The sequence below is a fragment of the Corvus cornix genome, chromosome 7 (genome assembly GCF_000738735.6).
Source record: "Corvus cornix cornix isolate S_Up_H32 chromosome 7, ASM73873v5, whole genome shotgun sequence".
Lineage (NCBI taxonomy): Eukaryota > Metazoa > Chordata > Aves > Passeriformes > Corvidae > Corvus > Corvus cornix.
Window position 1 is genome coordinate 29,477,199 of NC_046337.1, and position 22,094 is coordinate 29,499,292.

General features: G+C 39.5%; 1 long non-coding RNA gene across 3 annotated transcripts in view; it reads right to left on the reverse strand.

The window, feature by feature from the left end:
• LOC104693745 overlaps positions 1 to 22,094 on the reverse strand; it is a 109,422-nt gene that overhangs the window by 56,979 nt on the left and 30,349 nt on the right. For all 3 annotated transcript variants that reach the window (XR_752608.3, XR_005602409.1, XR_002047341.2), the window contains exon 5: positions 20,374 to 20,566. This is a non-coding gene — a long non-coding RNA (uncharacterized LOC104693745). The remainder of the gene's footprint in view (positions 1 to 20,373; positions 20,567 to 22,094) is intronic.

Sequence of the window (22,094 nt, forward strand, 5' to 3'; positions counted from 1 at the left end):
TCTTCTTCTCCACCCCCCTCCCAACCCACCTCCCCGAAACATCACAGCAATCTTAAAATTTCATGTCTCAAAGTCTCATTATTCTTCTGAGAGAGTGACTATTTTCCCATGTCATGGTAGCTCACAAGGCTGATAGTTTTCTTGGAGCAGGCTGTGTGGGGCCAGGCATGCAGCCTTGGCAGGGCATCATGCTTAGGTAACTTTGTCAGTGACAGGGTGGCTGAAGAAGCAAGAACCTTGTGGTGGTGCAGCTTCTCCTTCTCCTAATGTGCCATTTCCGAAGTCTTTTCCCATAGAACCAATCCCAGCACTCTAAATCTGAGACAGCAGTCAAAATATCAGTCAGGTTTTCCTTCAGAGGTATGATTTTCATTCCCCATCTGCTGATCAGAGATCTTAATTTTGTAACATTAGTCATTTAAAACACTTTTTCTTGGCATGAGATGTTTGTTTGTTATCTAAATGTAAGTGGGGTTATGGATGCTCTCAAAAGAACACTGACCTTTAAGCATATGTACAACATCTGTAGGAAGCAGCTGGAAAACCTATCACGTGCTTCTTCAGGTAAAAGTGCAAAGCAGTGCTCCTGCAAAGCCTTTTTCAAACCCCTTCTTTTCACATCATGCATCACAAAGCAGTGCTATTCATTAAAAGCTGAAAAAAAATCCTCCATTGGCCTGAATATTCTAACACAGAGAATATAAGGTTGCACGGCTGCCCATAGGTGAAATCGGTAGTGCAAAAAAGAAAAAGAAAACACCCAATAAACCTTTTTTTTCTACTACTTTTAGCTTTCAAGTGATCATTTGCTAAATAACCTCTGTTTTAGCATCCATTTTTCTCCCTGCTAAATACGTGCTACTAAAATGACTCCTCCTGACTAATCACTCCTCAAGCATTTAAACACATTAGCTAATTGGCTTGAAGGGGTTAAAGCAAGTGGTTGGTAAACCGCAGATAATGCTGACAACATCCAGAGGTTCAGACAATTATCCAGAACTTACCCAAACCCATCTCAGCCTCCCCTGGCTAAAAGCTCAGTGAGGATTGCCATTTTTTATCATTTCAGGTTGGCCATAAAAAGCAGCAGGCCTTTTGCTTGTGCTGCTGCCTTCCAGTTTTCCTTAAGACTTTCCATATAGACAAATGTTTCTTTTATACACTTCAGATTATACAGGTGAAGAATCTACCTAAGTGGATGGCAGAATGGCTTTGGGTCCTGAGTTTAAGGCATCATATTCAGGACTTGCTTATGCAACTGCATCACGTGGCCATGGCAAGGCACCCATGGGTGGGCACACTGTCACTAGTTCCCAATCCCTCGAGTGCAGCCACTGCAAGAGCATCCACTCACTGCTGGTGCCCGGGCTTATGGATATTTTCCTTGCAGGATACAGCTTGTGACACATGAGCCCTGCATGGGGACTAAACCAAACCAGTCTTAGGCAAGGGGAAAGGTCTATAGATTTGAATGAAAGAACAAGCCCTGACCCTCTCCAGCCCCCATTTCCTCCGGTATGTTCCTTTGGCTGGACTGAATATCCAGTAAATCGTTCCAAACAATGTTTTGTTTCCTGAGGCGATGTTCTCTCCTTGCCTTAAGAGAGCTTGCTTTAACCTTGGCCACAATTAAGAAAAACCGAGCCCAGTTTCCTGGGCTACAAAGGCATTTCTCTGCTCTCTGAGGCTCTTTGTGTGCTCCCTGCCCTTCTGTTTTACTCAGCCCTCAGGGTCACTGTGGCAAGCAGTCACCCTTTTCTCCTTCAGGACAACCTCCCATGTGTCCAGTACCAGGCTGGCTCCGAGGGGGATGTGTGGGTTTGCTGAGGGCCACCAAGCCCAGGCTCCTGAAGCAGGTGTAGCCCAGCTCAGCCTCTGTCAGAGCAGGGGCAGGAGAAGCCAGCGCCTTTTTGCCACACTGTGTAAGTATGGCCCAAAGCACAGAGCCTGGGTCACTTACTCAGCGTCTTGCACTCACATCCTTTGCCCCTGCTGCTAAAGTGGGGGTAAAAGACATTGAAGAATTTGACTGTCCCCTTTGCAAATATGTGAGCACTCTCCCCTCTTCCCCTCTCCCTGAACTCTGGGATTGTATTTCATCACTATCTGAGTGATCATAGAAAGTTTAACCTGCAAAATTATGTGCTGTAAATGACAACCATTTTCCTCTCAAGGTGAAAGACTTGGGGACAGAGAGAAAGAAAGAAAAAGAGAGAACCAGTTTCCATGACAACCCAATGAAACTTATACACCATAGGAAAATGTCATTTTCCGAAAAAGACAGAACTTCATGGACAAGTGGTACAGTACATCAGAAAGGAAATTGCAGTTTTAAATGAAAAGCTCATTTGCATTTATGGTTTTGAGTTTCATTCTCTAGTTACAAGACCCAATTGTAGACAATTTAGTAGTGAAAATTATATTCAACATTTCAGGTGAATAATGTAGATTATGATCTAGTTCAGCCAGAAGTTCATCGTGACAGACTCAGGTTCAGAGAACACAGGTGTGGATGGATTCTGCTTTAGCTGGGCTTATGCTGCAGCGTCAGAGAAGTTACTGACATTTTACACCCTCTAATAGACCTTGCAAAGTCAGGATCTGTCCCTAGCTGTTGAGATTCCTGCCACAGTTTGCAATTTCAGCACCTAAAGTTATACCTTCTAGATTCCATGTTACCTGATACCATCAATCACCATCCACTGTAAGCCACATTGCATAGGAGAGCATTTTATGATGAGCATTAGCGTCGTAATATAGCAAAGAGCATTGTTAATGAAGCATGGAAAAAGAATAAATTCAGCTAATGGGTATATGTGTCAAATTTCAATTAGGGATATGTTGGAAAGTGAAAGAGAGCGACGAGCATACAAATTAAACCTTTGACCTTCAGAGTAAAGGGAGAAAAACCTGAGAGAAAAGGGGGATGTTCAAAGATGTTTTCCTAGCTGAATGCTGAAAAGTCTGCGTACAAACTTTGAAGTATTGTTTTCTCTTTAATTAACATTATTTAAGAAGTGACTCAGAAAAATTCTGTTTTGATTCAGCTGGTTTGTTGACAGGTATATTACTGTTTGTGCTATTTACTGTGAGGGGGAGAGAGGAAGACTGGGAGCAGTTTATGGTGATGGAAGACAAAGGTGTTTGTGAAGCCTAGGCAGAGGATATTAAAGCTTATCCTTCCCTGCCTCTGAAGTGCTACTGGAAAGAACCTCCTTCTCACTCCTCTTAGGCTTTCAAACAGGTCTTAGCTGAGTCAAAGCATGTTTTAATGCATAATCTGATGTGTATGGCTTTTGAATGCAAATAAACAGTAAGTGGGAGTGGGGGGGTGCAGCAGGAGCTCAGCTGAGCAAGCTGCAAGGGTTGGATGTGGCTCAAGGCACCTGGGAATTGGTAGCTCACATTTGCTTTGATAGTGAAGGGAGCAATGGTTCAGATACACAGCAGTGGGTTCATACAGGTGCTGCTGCAACCCTGTACACGTGATTTAACATCAGCTGCTCTACTAAAGCAGTGTGGGATGAATTCAGCTTGTTTAATAAGGAAAATTGCCATTACATGTACATATGTCAGGGTTTAATTCGACTCATCTGTCTGCATGAGGAGTGAGGGTCTGTTTCACAGAGCACTGAGGCTTGTGTGGAAAACTGCTAAGACCTGAACCTCTGTTGCCTGGGCAAAAGCCACCGTGCTGATAATTTTCTGACTTGTTGACTGCTAGAAAAAACTTCCCAGCTTTGTGTGTGAACTTGTGTGTGAAGCACACCTGAGGACAGTGCTGGGACAGACACTTCTGCTTGTGCCCTACCAGATTAGAAACAGCAGGCAGGAAGTCACCTCTCATTGCCTGCCCAGCAAGGAAACAATACCCACTTGTATTATTCTCCCACAATCAATTATTACAATTAATACTTCAAGGTTCCAAAAACAGTAGAACACTTGGCCCGGAGACCAACCCTTGATAGATCTCATAATGCATTCTTGAGTTGTTGCCATGGGATTTCATTTCCCACAAAAGTCCAACATTTTGAGGATCACCCTTATCTTTTGCCTTTTTTTAATCACAAAAGCCTCTGGATCCTTGACGGTGCAAGTCTTTCCTCTCATCTCTAGATCTCTCCTGCCACCCCACTGTGCTGTGGGTGTGTGCAGCAGGTTTTAACACAGTGCACAGCTCTAGTTTGTGTCAAATTCAATACAGAAGGCAAGATTATAGTTACCTGCTGGGTAGTAAAACCTTCAAAGGATAAGGGAAAAGAATATCTGTCTTGGGGACAGTTCAGTGTCAGGCAACCGCAGGCTCACCAGGAGGAGCCCATGTGGGCCTGGAAAGACCTTGATGCCCTCTAGTCAGGTCTTTCACCTGTGGGTTTGGTTTCCATTTACAGACATAGAGCAGATTTTTTAAACATCACAATCCCTCTTTGCCAAATAATTTTTGGATTTGTAGTAAGTATATGTAAATGACTGCTATCAAAACCATATATTACATAAAAAACTCTGTTTTTCTTCTTTAAAAGCTCATGTAAAGACTAGAGAAATGTTGAATTTATCCTTCATTCCGAATTACTAACATTTTTCTTTGTAAGTTTTCAACTACGACAGGTATCTCAGAAATACTGCATGATTATTCTTAGCATTTGATAATGGATATATGGATAGCTAATTATCCTGTTAAATCATATGACATCACTTTTGTTTCATGACTGAACGATGTATGTCTCTGTAAGTAGATAATACAGGAGATTTTTAAATTACAGAATTTTCTTTGACAAATCCTGCAGCCTGAAACCTTAAATTCTCCAAATTCCTCTATGGCAGCACATATTTAAGACTGGTTTTCCCTGTTTAGTATTTATTTTCAGTCGCTAGAAAGAAAATATTTTCAGAAGGGTATTTTCTCTAGTCTAATGAACATCTACATGTTTATTTCCAACTACATTGGTTTTAATAGCATAAATAAGTAACATTATTCTTATTGGATAAATGTAATTCTGTGGAAGCATATTTCCCGTGTTAATATTCTCATTTACAGGTTAGAAAAGGAGGAATCTTCTGTGAACTTCCTGCAATATCTGTTTTCAGCTTCTGTTTAAGTGAAAATCCTTGCCAGAAAACTTGTCAATAAGATATTCAGGGAAATTTTATTTGCTTTAGTGTGTTGAACTAGGATTATAAGAAAACATAATCTGATTTTTGGACTTTTAAGACCAACCCCACAATGAATAGAGGCTTTATTTAAAAACAAACCCCACATAAGCTGATGTTCTCCAGGCACTGCAATGCTCAGATACTGCAAAGGAACTCAGATACCTGTGGGCAGATGCAGCAGGTTGGCACAGGGGAATGAGGTCCTCCAGTGTCTCATCTGGACCTGACACAAGGATGGAGCAAGGAAAGCGGGTGAGGGATCCAGCGCTGTTATTAACTCACAGTTTCAACGACTGCGTCGGTGTTACCTGGGGGAATTTGTTCCTGTTTTGGCAGATTCTTTCCAAATACCTCCAAGCTTCAGATAACTCCTTTTCCTTTGCACAAGCAGCAGAGATGCTGAGTGCTACAGGCTTAGTCCTGTCAGGCAAATTGCCCACAACTACAACAATTCTTGCTAAAGTCAGGGCTGGAGATCTTGACCCAAAGCTACAGCCCATTTCTCTCTTGCTAGTGAGGATGGAGACCTGCCCTACTTGCCAGCTACGGATTTCCTTGCTAATTAGAAACAATATCTAATGCAATTTAAATCTGACATTGGGGTGGTGTCACCAGACATAGAGACATTCCTCAGTACATTAGAAGGAGGAGTTGGGTGAGTCAGAGAAGAAATTAGCCTGCTTTAATTTAGGGCTGGGTATGCACGCTGCACCAAGAGCTCGGTATGCTCAGAGTCAAATAGATTAAATGCAGCAATTTATTGCCAAGATGAAGGATTTAAGCACAGCGCATATGTGTTTATGTTTTACATCTCTAACCTTGCCTCTGTTGTGCATACTTTAAAATTGCATCAGTGAGAAGAGGATGAGTAAGGCTATCTTCAGGTATAAAATGGAGGGCTCAGGAAATTTAAAAGACAGAAAAAATGAAAAATATGAGGAGTCCTTCTACCACTCAAGGAATTTTTCAGGGACTTTCTGCTATTTGATGCAATATAGATTTCTACAATACATTGTTAGGAGAATGTCATAAAACATAGATTAATGATTGCATTTTCATCCTTTTGATGTGCCATTTAATGAGGTGTATTCCCTTTCATACTTGACATCAAAAAGACAACTCCTGGAATTCCTCACATCAAATGAATTTTTGTGTTAACAGGTATAATCATCTAGGCAGGAGAATGCTGCTTTTATATCCACTGTTTTGCAGCTGATTTGATATAGACAGTCTAGTACTAGTGTTTAGTCACTAGAGTAATTGAAAATGTATGTGCAAGTTCTGCAGTTGAGCCCACTCTGCTTCCCAACCCCAAATGAAAGGGAGCAAGATCTCCCTATCTGTAAGTTAGATTAAGGTTGCAATTTAAAGAAATTCTAAGCATGTCCAGCATACTTTTACTTTACAGAATTTGTGGCTTCCATTTTAATCAATATTCTCCCCTTTAAAGGGTCCTACTTTTAACAGTTCCAGCTTTTATGATTGTGTCTATAAAGTGAATACAATTATTCTGAAAGCACTTGGCAAAAAACTTGTTAGGTGGTATGTTGAAAAGATGTCCAGCTTTTCATAACAGTGGATTTGCTTCTGCGGGTAACTATGACTTTTACAAAACAATCACACCACAGGTATCTCGAACAAGTTTGGGCTTGCAGAAAAAATTAACTCCTAGAAAGACCAATACAGTAACTGGCTCTGCTGTTGAAATGGTTTCATTTCACTTGAAAACCATGAGCATATTGGTTTTTCAGTTCAGACAAGTTTTACAAGTTTTATCACTGATTGTGCCCTTGTACTAGTCCAGACACCTATCAATGTTGGGAGAACATGGAGAAACCTCCTTCCTTCAAAGTATTTGTTCCCATTACCTTCAAGCAGTTTTTTAGCTGTTGGCTGGCTACAAGTGCAAGGTTTGATTTTTTACACAACGTACCTGTGGTTCTGTCTGGTCAGGCTCTCACCCATCCAGGCACTGTCTTGGACTTGTTGCCAAGTTTGTGCCATGACAATTTTATTCCCTGACATTTCTCAGGGCTTCAATAAGGTTTGAACCAGCATCCCAGTAGATAGCAGTGTTGCCTAAAAGTGTTGGGAATTTGTATGAAGAAAGCTTTCTACTATATATTCCTAAAACTTATGCTATACCTTGAGACTATTCATTCAAACACAATATGGGCAAATTGCAGGATGTCTCCCAAAATATAAGCTGTAACAAATATGGATTTCGACATTCATTCCTACACATTTCTGCATTTAATCAACTCGTTCTTCTCTATGCCACCCAGTCATTTAGTGCTTAAATTCTAAAGACATTTTACAAGACCTGTGGAATTATTTTTTAAAATATAATGAGAGAGAAAGCTCTGTTTTGTTTCAGGAAAAAACAAATTCAAATAATGATCTCTAGTCTCTTTATAATGATTGGATATGGAAAAGCTGGTTTTAAATTCTGTTTCTCATCTCCAGCAGCAGGCTCAGCCAAAGGAACACAGGAGAATTCTTTACAGTGTTTTGCAGATACATCATTTTTCTGAACTAAGGTGAAGGTTGGTTTGCATAGAGCTGCATGCAAGTGAATAAGCACAGCCAGTAGTACTGCTATGCAATTTGTTCTTCTGTTTTTTCCAGGAGAGAGCACAAGTGCTTTTCTTTTTTTAAACAAATATTGGGATTATATTACTACATGCCTATTTGTCACTGACTAATTGCTCATCTCTGACCATAGCTTCAGGTTCTAAATTTAACTACTGCTTTCCCAAACTGGTAATAGGAAGGGGTTATATGGCCAAAAAATGTCTCATATCTATTTATGAGCAAACCATGCTCAGAAATAAGGTCAAGAATTGTTTACTTGCTTTGGTAAATGTTCCCCAATTTTCTTAAGTTTAATATCAACAAGTCCTCTTCCCATAATAATGTACTTTTTATAAATATATATCTTATATGCATATATCTATACATCTATATATAAATTTAATATATGAAATCCTGTAATGTTGCACTGAGAACTAATGCTATCTACAGTGTTTGAAGATTTGAGCTACAAGTCCATTCTTCCCACAGACCTTAGACTGACAGGTGGCTTTGAAAGAGTTTTTAAATATATCTTTGGAGATTTAGAAATAGTTTTGTACCAGAAGGCAAATATAAAGTAGCTTTTTCTGTGAAGCTTATCTTTCGATTGGCAATAAATAGTGTATGGCTCAGGGATTTTTGATCTAGTTTGGCCTATCCATTCTGTTATACCTGAATGGATTGCTTTAATATACTATTGAGATGAGCTCCCACTCTGGAAGGTCATTAAATGGTAATGAATCAGCAGCTTTTCTTATCCTGAACTGAAGCCCAGCAGCTCTCTGAGACTGCAGTGCCATCACCAGGGGTCAGTGGGGAGAGGCTGGGGAAAGCATTTCAGGTGAGGGACTGTGACCTGTGAGCATGGGCAGCCAGGAAACCTTCCCTTTATCAGCCATGCCACGTGGCTTAATCACACAATAGACTGCAAGCCATAGCTTTTTCCTGTGACTTTCTAATGCTGACTTCATTGAGAAGGGTGACATTTAAAGTCTCATATTTTTGTCTTTAATTTTGTTTGAGATACTCTTCTCCCTCCCACCCCCTCAAAGTTTTTTGTATTTTTTAACAAGCACCCTATATGAATACTGTCTGAGGTAAAGGTGACTTAACAGAGAAACAGAGTTTTGGTTTGTCTGTTTGTTTGTTTTTCCTGAAGGATTATATCATATAACCATCATAAAGAACAACCAAATATGATTGTTCTAGGCCATATATAATGACCTTTAATTGAAAATTTTGTGTACCCCACGTCACCCTTTCTAAGCATAAATGGATACTTAGTGAATAAGATGTCTGACTTGAACTGAAATGAAAATTAAGGTGAATCTTGGTGAGCCAGGACCCTGTATTATATACTGATTGAAGTTTTTCATTATTTGATGTAGGTAAAATAGCTTTTATTTCAGGATAAATATTTATCCTGAAAAAAAATAAAATTACCTCTTTCTTTATTCTTCTGGGTAATATGTGTCCTGAAGAAGACAGTCTGTGGTGTTAAGAAATGCCAGCTAATAGATGGCATAGAAGACTGAAGGTGAATTAAATGTGAATTTCTTTTACACAGAACTCTTCAAATGCTGGCAGTAACACAATCATTCTGATAAATAAGCCAAAGAGTAATTACTGAGCACTGGGATGGTTAGCTACCACCTGCAGGCATAATTCTACAAGACAAATGCACATGGACTTTGACAACAGATAAGATGACTGATTTCCTACACAGCAGAAAACTCTCCCCTCCTTACTGCTTTACAATAACATTACTTGTTTGATTATTATCATTCATCTTTTGCATTATATAGAAAAGGAGTTCTAGTGGAGGTAAAATACCTTAGAAATGACCCACTCTTTCTTTTTTATAAGTAAAAGCTATTTGTCCTTATACTATGCTCTCATACAAAATTCTTTCAGTCTGAGAGATGGGCCACATTCCAGCTGAGACATAGGGCTCACTTTCAAGTCCAAAGGAAGTTTCTGTGGGTGATCTATCTTATTACAAGACAGAAACTGAGCTGGCTGCTGACATCTCACCAAAGCTGAAATTCATCAGGTTTCTTCCATTCTGAGTTAAGCCACTGTATCTGATTTACAAAATAGGCTGGAGAAAAAAAAAATCATGTTTGGCTTGTTCAGATACCACCTATAAATATAGTTAATTTTATACAAGTTAAGCATGGTTGTAAGGTGCCAGGAAAGTACATGATGCATAAAGCAGGCCTTCCAGAAAATAATTCTACAGTAAATTGTATTTTTGCTTATAATGAAGCTATATATAAACTACACAATGAGGCAAGTCATGCCCATATCGAACTGTTGAGTAGCGTGCCAAACCTGCGATTATTACTTCATTTTTCTTGATTCCCTTATTTCCCACATAATTCTCTTGTTTTCCACTTTAAAAATGTTATTTTCTATACAAAGCTCATGAAGGTCAAGAAAGGTTTTACTACCAGTATATACTGCAAATAGACTGAATTCATTGTCTTGTCCTTTCAGTCTTACAGAGTAACAGCAGGATCAAGTTTACATGATCCACAGATGTTTCCCAGGGCACCCATTAGAGACTTGGTGTGATAAGCAGGTAGAGTCTGCATTTTAACTTCTGCTTCCTCTCTGGTGGTGGTAAGTTTTAAAAAACTTCAATATGGGGATTATTACCTAACCTAAGGAGGTGAATGCATTGACATTCTCCATTTCCATTCTGTCTCACTGCATGAGAATGAATGAGGTCTTGAGAAAGTGTCACTGGAGAGGGGGGGCACTGCAGCCACTTAGCAGCTATTCCTGGTAAGCTCTGTGCATCCTGGCAGATACAAGTGTGGTTTTCATAATGCCATGTGCCTGTTTACCTAACAAAGATTAAAGGCACATTTTAACAGACATTTGCTTTCTAAACTTGCTTATTAAAAGGAAACAATGACTTTTTTTTTCCCAGGTGATATTTTAATATAATGGGAATCATCACAGTGAGCTATCACTTTCTGAGCAGGTGCTTAGCATCATTACCCTGTATTAGGAAATGTAAAGACATGATATATAAAAATGAATCTCTGGCGTCACGTACTTTCTACTAAATGAAAAATAATTCCCCTCCTGTCAGTGAAGCTTAACCAACATTAAATTAGTGCAAATGAAGTCAGAATCAGGCCTAGAGATTATTCTATATATTGAAGAAGAGATAGTGAAGTGTTTTACCTGTCATTTACTTAATTTTTTGTTTCCCCAAACTACTCATATTGGCATAAAGTACACTGAATATATTTTAAATATAAATACCAATTTACAAACCTGAGTACACTTCATCTGTGTAAGCCATGAGTTAGAACTTTCTTTCAGCGCTAGGACTGTCATTAGCAAGGTATTTAAAGGAAAAATTATTATAGGATTACTGAAGAAAACAGTAGCAAAATATGCACAGCTAGAAGACCCTTCATTAAGGAAACATTGTGCAACAGCAACATATACTGACACCCCCAGCTAATTGTTGTTAGAGCAATGTGCATGATGGAAGGATATTCTCTATGTAACACTGTAAATCCAAACCCAAACTATTTTCTTGCTAAATTTCCTTCAAAGACAATAACTGCTAAAATAATTTTGATGTAAAAACCAATCATACAGTATTATACTCTTAGATTTGGTCTAAGTCTCAGTGTGTCTGTATGAATGTTCTTGATTATTGCTTGCTTGAATATAAATTTCTATTAAACACAAGGACATAGCTGGCACACAAAGTTCACATTTATAAATAGTTTCTTATTCCCACAAGCTCTAACAATCCTTGGAAAAACTTTGGCCTCAAACTACTAGCCATGCAATTAATTGTTTTTCTGTGGTGATTGGAAGCCTCAACACATTTTGCTGTTTTTTAATCAGAAACTGTTTCCAAATTAAGGATTCTTGCTCAGAATTTGTGCCTGAACTTTGTGCTTTCCAAGAAATTAATCTTAATAGGAAACAATCAAGTAAATGTATATGTGCTCCAAAATCCACGTAGTTTAGGAACTATGGAGATTTTTCATGTGAAAAGCTGCATCTCAAATTAATTTGACACATTGAAATGTTTCCCACCACTCTCCCTGTCCAGAACTGCTTGGGCAAGATGGTGTAGACAGAACAACATTTCTCTTAAAATGAGGTTTTGACTGCATAGATACCAGGATGGCCTCACACAAGGCTGTTTTTATCTTTTACTCTGGTGACAAGGTGCTAGTCCGATCACTGTAATTAGGGATTCAACACATTCTAATATTGGAAAGCAAACAGCATTCTTAGTGCAAACCTTTACTTGGGGAAAAAAAAAGAAACAAACCACTCTAAGCTATAATTCTCAGAAGTCTTTGGGAGAACATTTTAAAGCTGGCAGAGCAGAGATAAATGCAAAGAAAAAAAACCACTTTGAAAGTATGTTTTGAGCAAAACATTTCAAAGTTCTACCAATAGAAAACCAATAAAGACTTCCATTACCACATTACTTCACAGTTGTAAATCTATGCATATAATTTTTCTTAAAAAACACTCAACCTCCTCTGGGGAGTCACCACCCGAGCAGTCTCAACAGCAGCCATCTGGGAGTTCAAGAGTTTGGGTGACAAATAAAGGAAACCCTGCAGATGCTGACTCACTTCACACAAAGGTAAAGATGACCTGAGCAAGGTCCTGCCTTGAAATAAAATGAGGAAAGTCACAGAAATGGGCTGAGACAGGTTCTGTGTGACAGCTGATAGAACAAAGTTAACTATCTCCTGGGTTTTAAGCCATTGGTGAAAGGAAGAACATCCAGCAAAATATCTGTACCTCTTGCCAATCAGAATTGAGAAGATTCAGATATCTGAAAATATGAGAAAACAAGTCTAAAGAACAATCTGCAAGGTGAGTGCAGAGCAGACACTGACTTTTGGATAAAGAAGGTCAAGTCCCATTTGTCCTCAAATGCTGCATGGCCCTGTGCAATGGCAAGATCTTACAAGGAGATCAGTCAGCAACACAGAAGCTACTAATTTGGGAAATTATAAATATTGCCAAAAGCATTGCCAGAGAGCATTTATTTTTCATATGTTCCCACAACTGATAGGGTTATCTCCTCCAAGCCTACTTTCACAGTTATGCACCATGACATTCAAGAATAGTAGAAGAAAAGCATCATCCTTCACACAAGAATTTGGATTCTTCTAACTGCTCTCACAGTAAAACTTCATACAAGTTAAAAAGGCATCATGTAAGTTGAAACCATATCAGCCAAGAATTCATTCTGTTTTCTTAGAGAAATGATGGATTCAAAAGAACTAGTTCAGCTAGGGTATAAATTGGGTGTTTTGGAATCTTTGAAGTGATAATCTATAAGCATCAGAAAATACAGGCTTCCTCTAAAAAACAGTAGGATCACAACAATACTAATGGTTTGGGGACTTCTGAAGGGGAAAAAACCCCTGGATTCTGGAGATGAGTGTAATTTCTGCATGCATTATCCAGAGACGCTCTATCTTAGGAAAACGTCTTTGCAAAAGCAAAATGAAGTTAGGATTTTTCCAGGGCAGTTTAGAAGTGCTTGGAGCTACTACTTCCATTAGCACACAAAAGCTGAAAAAATAAAAGCAGGTGGTATAGTAAAATATTTTGTGGATCAGATAGCTGTTAGCATTGGACAGGTGCACTTGGTGCTGCTTTCCAAACCCAGTTGTATGCACATGGTCCTGAATGCTGCAAAACACAGAATCCCAGAATGGCCTGGGTTGGAAGGGACCTTAAAGGACATCTAATTCCAACCCTCCAGCCATGGGCAGGGATGCCACCCTCCAGACCACATTACTCAGGGCCCCATCTGACCTGGCCTTGAACAAATCTCTCTGTGTATTCACAGGTTCCTCTCTCTTCAACATGAAGGGAGAGCAAGGCACAAATCTTAGTTTCATGGATCTTAGGTGTCACAATATTGAGGGCAACATCTCAAAAATCCCACTGAGACAGATTTCAGTTCCTGATTTCCCCAAGGTGAAGACACACTGCATCTAGGGTATTTATTGAGACTTTTTGCCTCAGGGTAGGATTTAGTATGATCGCTTTAAGATGAAGGCAGCTGCATAAAGGTAAATTTCCTCCCAGATTTAGAACTAGCTTGATGACGGGAATTATTGATTACTGATGAAATGCTAATACCATGCTAAATGTAATTTATTCAAGAGGTAGCCATGCTGTTAATGAACAGAAACATTACTATGCCTGAAACTTACAGGATGATGTAAAAAGTAAAGCTCATAGTCAAGGTGGTTTTACAAGGCATTTGAAGATATTTTTCAGTCAAAATAGTAGATGAAAATTCTGGGCTTCCATTTTAAACACTGTATTGTTCCAAATTCTTTATTTGGTTGGGACACAGGAAAGAAGTAGCATCACAAGTGGGCTGTTTACTGATCAGCCTGGTGTGGGGCCATCCACAGAGCCTGGGGCCGGGTTGGGGTCCACTCCCTGGGTTTGCACCAGAGAGCTCTGGGATGGGATTCGGAGCCCAAGTCCTGGGACATGAGCTGTGTAGGGGATTTAGTCAGTCTTGAAAGGGAGAGAAAAGCAGCTGACTTGCTGACAATGTGGTTTTTAGGGGAAATGTGTAGTTTTGTGAGAACTACAAAACAGTCAAATGGAGCTCTGAAAGGTCAAGGAACTTGAGGCAGCAAAGTCAACCCTTCTCTGTGGCACTAAAACTTAGCATGGAAATTTTTGCAGATGACTTTTACCTTTCTGAAAATAGAACCTGATAATGAAACTGTGGACTAGAATTTAATGATCCCAGTGTGAAAGGGCACCTATAAAATGATTTCTCCTTTTGTTGGTTGCTTCTAACCAACAGTTTAGAAACACATAAACAATTTAGAGCAACAAAAGGCTTTTTTTTTTTCCCCTGGCCTGAATGCAGTAATTGCTACATTTATTTTATGATTCTCTTTTTGGAGAAAATAAAATCGATGATGAGCAGAGCAGAGGGCATGTGGAGCCAAACAAGATAAGTGACAGATGGTCACTGAATGACCACACAAAGTCATAACATCAGAGATCCTGGAAAGGACTCTGGTCCAGGCAATGAGTAACATGGCATAGTTTCCTAAACTTAAATAGGTACTTTTGAAACATAACTCTAAAATCACCCTGAAGTATTTTTAAAACTCCTCAATATTGTGCCTGTAGGGGGAAGCTATTTTTTGTGTGTTGGCAGTGATTTCAAGAGTGAATTTTAGCAAGCTCAGCTGAGTTCCCTCACTGCACAGTATATAGTAATGTTCATTATGATTCTATCAAATATCATCCATTTTGTGCAGAATTAAATTTGTTCTAATTTTGAAATGAATTCGAACTCCTAATACCCAGGTGTGTCCTGGAATCAGATTTTTCTTGGTAATTACTCCACGACTCCTTGATGGTTAAATTTTTAAATTTTGTACAAAACTCTCATTGCATTTTGCATTACTTATTTTTTTATGGAAAATATTTAACAGAGCAACAAATGGGTCCTCTAGTCTATCTTTTTTGTTAGAGGCCAAGGAACCACAACAATGGCCCACAAAGATTCCCCAAGCTCGCTCAGTGCTTTGCTCCTGAAGAAGCAGAATACCTTTCCAATCTCCAGGGCTGAAGCTCTGGAGAGTTTTGAGTGTTAAAAGTTTCTAATCTTTTATTCTGCTTCACTTATCTGGCAATACATATTCATGAGGAAGGTCATTATAGCAGCACCCAGTAGTGTGGCTCCAGTTTCGAGCAGCGGCACTCAGCGCTCAACAGCCAAACACACAGAAGAGCTTTGCAGAGCTGAGCACCACAGCAGCCAGGAGAAAGCAATATTCTGAAACCTAATGAAACCAAAAAAGTTTTCACCTGCATTATTGGGCTACCAGGGGGAAAAGAGCTGTCAAACTTATTTGTGTCTGTCTTCCTAGGGATTTTATAAAGGCATTTTGCCTTGAGAGTGCTCTGGCATACCTGTATTTTTCAAGTGCCAGAGGAGTGCTGCACAGGGCAAGTGGGGACAGTGGGACAAATGTCATGGATTCAAAGAGCCTGGTCACCAAATTTCAGAGAAGAGGGGGCTGTAAAACAGTGCAAGGATCACGTTTGTTCTTCTACAGCGGTGGTCTGTGACCACTCCAGACACTGGTGATAATACCAAAAAACTTTTGGTGTAAGACAAACTAGCAACTAAATGATACTTGAGTAACAATTAGATACAGAACTGAGATTTTAGAGGAAGCTCCTGGGGACTCCCTCACACCACCTGAGATTGAAGGAACTTTGCATGTACGGGGGTCACCCCAATGCTGTCCACTGGCCCCAAATGCAAGCACATACAAATGCAACATTACAGCATCCCTCCTGTAAACAGCACTTCTCAAATACCCAAGACCCCAACACTACTTTTCAGTTCACTGCCTCACATCAGTCTATTTGTTCTCTCAGTGCAGTATAAAACAATTTTTCAAGGGATTTATAGTTTCATGATAGTAAAACTGTATGCAGATTAAAGACTAATATATGCTAGATAAAGCGTTTCTAGCATTCGAATAGGCATATTTGTTCATACTCCAATTAAGCATTTAATTCAAATTACTGTATCATTACTGTATCAATATCAACACATTTCAAGGTATATAACTGTAGGTGTGTTTGGATGCCTGGGTGGCAGTAAATGTATAACCAGTGTATTTCAATACCACAAACTGAATATTAATTTCTTATCACCTGTTTTGCCCAAGCATTAGTTTGACTCATGAGACGCAAGCACCTGTGAATGTATGAGAGTCAAAGAATAACACAGAGAGACAAAGGAGAGCATTCCTATCCCCCAGCATGGAGGAGGAAGGCCATTTCCTCCCATTCTCACATATTTCTACCTCAACAGGAGGAACATATAATGCTAATGCTGGAGGCTGCAATGCATTTTCCTGCAGGTGGCTACAGAAGCAAATGAAAAGGGAAAAAAATTGCAGGGACTCCCTTGTATGCAGTCTGGGGCTACTAGGGTGTGACTAGAGATCCCATTCCCACTGCCTTTCTAGGACCTGGCAGCTTCTGGAGGAATCCTGCCTCATGCTGGTATCTCATTTTGGGATGGCGGATCAGGTCTGGGTCCTGAGTGTTTTTTCCTTTCTTTATTGTCAGCTTTTATCTTCTTTGCTCTGTGGGATTGGCTGCCTCTGCACTGCAGTCAGGGTCCCCCACCTTTGTATTTCAGTGATTACAGGGTAAGATTTTATTGTATACGTATCACTGCTGTGGTCCTGGACAGAGTTTCTGTACCTTCCCTCACTTCTCTGTATTCTGCCTATAATATTGATCTGAAAGATTGTTTCTTCTCCTCTGAACATCACCTTCCCTGCTCTTGACTGTGCCAAGTGATTGTGCCTGACACATCTACCCTTGGCCTCCCAACCCCTCCCCAGGCAATGGCCAGCTCACTGCAGGGTCACCTGAAGTGCATCTGGAGCATCCCTATCAGCCTTGTGGCAACTTGATTTTAAGTGTTTTGGAAGGAAGAAGTGATTTTCCACAGCTAAGATAGCTTTTATCAGAATATTCTTAATATTAAACCATGCCATTCAACGAGTTAAAACTACCACCCTCTAGAGACTATTCAAAATTCAGTAACCTTGGCAACAAAATAAAAAGCAATTCTGATTTGTTTAAAATGATGAAAATACACCCTTACATATGTGAACATATTGTTAACAGATTAGTTTAGGTTGTTCTTATTTTCCTAATTGTATGGCTTAATCCTACATTTCCTCCTCTTGCTTCCTTAAACATTCCAGTATTAGAAAATACCACATTTTATTCATATAAAATTTGTCCTACATCACAGAACATCACCTGATCAGGAAAAAAAACCAAACACATCTCTCTGAAACAGAGTCAGAAAATGGTGCAGAGCCTACAGACGTTCTTATCAACTGACTATAAACAGAAGATAACAGTATGCACTCAGGTGATTTTTCAAGGCAAGCTAAGTAGTCACTCATTATTATTTTCATATCTTATCTTTTGAAGAGTCTCTAAACTTGCTCTGTCCCATGAAGAAGTATGCATTTCAGGGTAGGAATTGAAACAGGAACATTCCCTTCAAAGCTGAAGCCTTGTATAGCTCCAGAAGATGAGCTGTGCACTAGGAGACAAGTTGGTGAGTTTGGACAGTGCTGCTAAACATGGAAATATCTGGGACTAACAGGAAAAGGTTGGGTGGCTGTGTGCCCCAGCAGCCAGCACCACTGAGGTCATTGGTGCACTTCACCTCCACAGGGTTTCACAACTGAATTTGGCTGCCTGAGATTTTGTATTTGCTCTTGCAAATTATACTGAAGTATTACCCTCAATCACTTACGAGGCTCGAGGCAGTAAGTTCAGGCCATCTAACAGCAAACTGCTAAAAGTGCTGTATGTTTTCTTTTGCTAAGTTTGTGAAATAATTTGTTTCCCCAAGCTAGTGATAATATGGATTTGGAGCACAGCTTTCCCAGATTTATTTAATAAAAGGTTACCATTTTTCTTCTAGCAGAAACAATCAGAGAAAAGAAAGCTATTCTCCTCCACACAATGGAAAGCAGGATTATAGAATAAGCGCAAGGGAGATAAGAAAGGTGAATCAATTTAAATGACCTTTACTCAAGCTTCATTGAAAGAAATGAATAAGAGGATTTATCTACCAGAAAATAAAGCAGAAATAAGAAAATAATGACTAAACAGCAAACTAAAGGGAAAATTCTAATTATATTGAAAGAGATTTGCCAGGGTTCCTTAGTTTAAAATTAAAAACAGCTTAGACTATGTTAAAACATGTATAGATTAAAACTGAGCAAACATAATAAACCCACTTGGACAGCTAAGCTAGGAGTAGGACAGAATACAGTGCTTGCAGCTGAGAAAGGGCTTTGCCTATTTGCACCATTAACCTTCTAAAATTTAGTCCTCCTACCTTATGGATCAACTGTTCTAGAGATTAATTGGCTTGCTAATACCATAAAATCCTATTATTTTGATTTCTCACATAGGACAGGAGCCTAAATAGTCCACTGCAAAGCTAGGAAAAAAAGCATATAAGTGGAATTCTAATGGTGCCACAAGCAATAGCTGTGGGGCTCAAGGCCCAGAGTGTCAGCTAAGCCCTACCCTGGTGTACGGGGTCCTCATCCTGACATTGGCCTGGCTGTGCCAAGCAGAGGCACTCCTGGGACAAGTGTCAAGTGTGCAAATCCCTGCTCTCTGGAGCTGGTGGGTGCCAGAGAGCACCAACACCCCAGCAGCTCCTGGAGCCCACCCAGGACCTTTGCTGCCCCCAGTCAGCTCAACACTGCTGCTGAGCACCCTGAACAGCACTGCCTTCCAGAGAACCTTCTGTGGGGCCTTTTTTCCTCATAAATATTTTCTCATATTTGGAAAAAAACACCTTAAATTAGCAAACTGCATATGCAGTTCTTCTGGTGCCTTTTTTGTTTGCTTAGCTCAAACCTTAAATCTTTGCTTCCTTTTGATATAACAATCAACCAACTAAAACCATTAATTACATGGTGATAAATTTCTTTCAGTGCACAGATACCAGGGTAATAGGTTTAAGCAAAGTCATGGAATTTGGCAGCTTTCCTTTCCTAGCAAGATTATGTCAGTTGCTCCTAAATCCATTGATCCAGTGAGACAGTAATTAGTTAATTTAATGAGAATCAAAGGATTTTAGCCTGCAGAATTTACAGTACTAACAAGACAGGTTATTTTTGGAAACTATTTCCAATAAAAACACTTCAATCAGCCAAAAAGAGTATTGTCTCTTGATTTAAAAAATGGAGAATCATTTATCGCTATCACCACAGGGTTAGGCTAATGCTGGAAAATATCCTGTGCTTACACTGGTGTTAGCTACAGTTAGAGTGCCTGTTTTGTTTTAAGAACATTAATAAGAATCGTCTTTGTGAACATCTTCTTAGGGTGCAGCCATGTGCATGGATGGTTCTGCTTCTTCTCGTTAATTATTTTCCCCCAGTGAGGAGATTTCCGCTGGTGCCTGATTGCTGTGGCTGCCAGAGAGCTGCCAGGGGCAATACAGTGGGCAGGGGAAACAAGGCTCAACTGCAAAAGGCAGATTTGCTTCTCAGCGAGATACGCCCAAGAAATACTGGTTTCAGCTGAGGGGCTCCATACAAGCCAAACATGCAGGAAAACTGTGCTGAACTTGCACCATCCTGGAGACTGCCTTTGCCATATCTGTAAAGCACAATTAATTGTTCTAACGAGACATCCCAAGCCTGGCATTTAATTTAACTCTGCAGAGGCACAGCACTTCTGCTGTTAACACAAACAAGCAAAGAAACCAAAACCATTCTGCAAAAGAGCAAACCAAATAAAGCCAACCAGGAGCCAACTAAAGGAAAAATGCAGCCCATGAGCCTCTATTCATTCACCTGTGCTATGCAGGCACAAGTGTAAAAGCATCTGAGGCAGACAGACAGCTGGACATACCCCACATCCCCCCATTCCCTCACACTCCTCCCAGATTTTGGCTGTGCAAGGGACTGCTGGTAAACAAATATTTTCTGTGGAGAAGTGTCTTCTGCAGCTGCAAGAAGTCAGGGGTAAGGTGGTCTCCACAAAGTGTGAACTACTGGAAATGCATACCTTTGCTTTTGTTAGACCATGCTTGCAGCACATGAGCTGTGCACAAAGGTGCTGTGGAAACTGGAGTTATCACTCATCTCTGGAACTGGCTCTAATTTTGGCTTTCACCACAAACTTCACGGCTTCTTTCATGGGTGATTTTGCTTATTCTCCAGCACCTGTGTTGCAAACAGCCTGAGCACTTCAGATGGCTCTAAGAAAGAAAAGTGAAGATGAGAAATGTTTTGTGGCAAATATTATATTTATATATTATACACCTATATGTTATATATATAGGTGTATATATATTATATAATATTTATACCAAATATATTTTTGTGGCAAATATATATTTAGAGGGGCATAAGTTCCTGAGGTGTTGATTTAAAAGCATCTTCAGTTTCCAGTCACCTCCAGAATCACTGCATAATGTCCCCATCACGGAACTAGTAAGTCAGTTTACACATAAATATAACAACTTTTTCTCTTGTATTTCTCTTTGCTTACATAAAACAGACATTTGAGTATAAAAATATTGTGATTAAATTGGGGGATTAGTTGGGTACTTAAACACTTCCCCTACCAGAAAAATAAGAACTATTTAACCAAAAGAGTCAATGTCTTCTCTGAGGATGCTTTAAAAGATTATTTAAATCTTAAAAATATTTAAAGACCTACATAGAAGTTAATGGATTTTTAAAGAAAAACAAAACAACATGTTCATGAGCAACACCATCTTATCTTCCACTAAACCAATTAAATAAAAGAGTAAATCCTATGTTGTGACTGTATTTTGAAAATTACCTTGGTTGAACTAGATTGCATCTCTGTTGAGATGCAGTCAGGATTTTGCTCGAAATAACACAGATGTATTTCAGCTTAAACAGGTAAAGCTCCTCCTACAGGAACATCATATGGCCTTAAAGAATCAATGTGAGGATGCAGTTTTCCCATCTGTCCCTTTCTTTGCTGCAAATAGCAGGCCCTGGCCAGTATCTGATTCCCATGCTCATTTTACATGCCTGAAGACCAGACCTTCATGGTTTAAAAGAGTAGTCATAATGTTTCTGAAGGGCTTAAAAGAGGAACTAAATCTGATTAACTTTGTAAATAAAACTACTCAGTGCAATCACTTGTTTCTCCCTGATGGTAGTTACTGAGTACACTGAATATTTAAAAGTTCGTTTTTACACAGATCCTTGGGCATTTGAAGGTGAGCACAAATGCAAGCCTGTGGAGTGCTGATTGGTTAGATGGGGGCTCACATGGTGTATCTTGGTCACTTGTGAGGAAAGCTCCCCAGTTTCTACAAAATCTCAGCTTTGACAGAAGGAAAATAAATACAAACACCTCCCACTTTTATCATTCAAACACACCTATTTCATTACTGTTCTCTGTGATAAATGAGCATTTTCCACTGGGTAATTAAGCTTGATTATGAAGACAAAAACATCATTTGCACATATTTTTAAGACAAAATAGTAGTCTGTTTTCATTTATTCAGCACAAAGCTGGTGTGCACCATGTCTAAGTGAGAGGAGAGAAAAGGCCTTGTTACCATTACCCTTGAATCTGTAGAAAGTTTAAAATAATGTGAATGATGTGGGGTTTTTTTGGTTTTTTTTAATGCTCTGCTTTATTCTCACTGAACGCATTGACAAATGTTAAGATGAAACCTCAGCTGAAGGAGATTCTGAAGAAATACTGGCACCCTAGCAACACTGTTACTATGCACAAGGAGT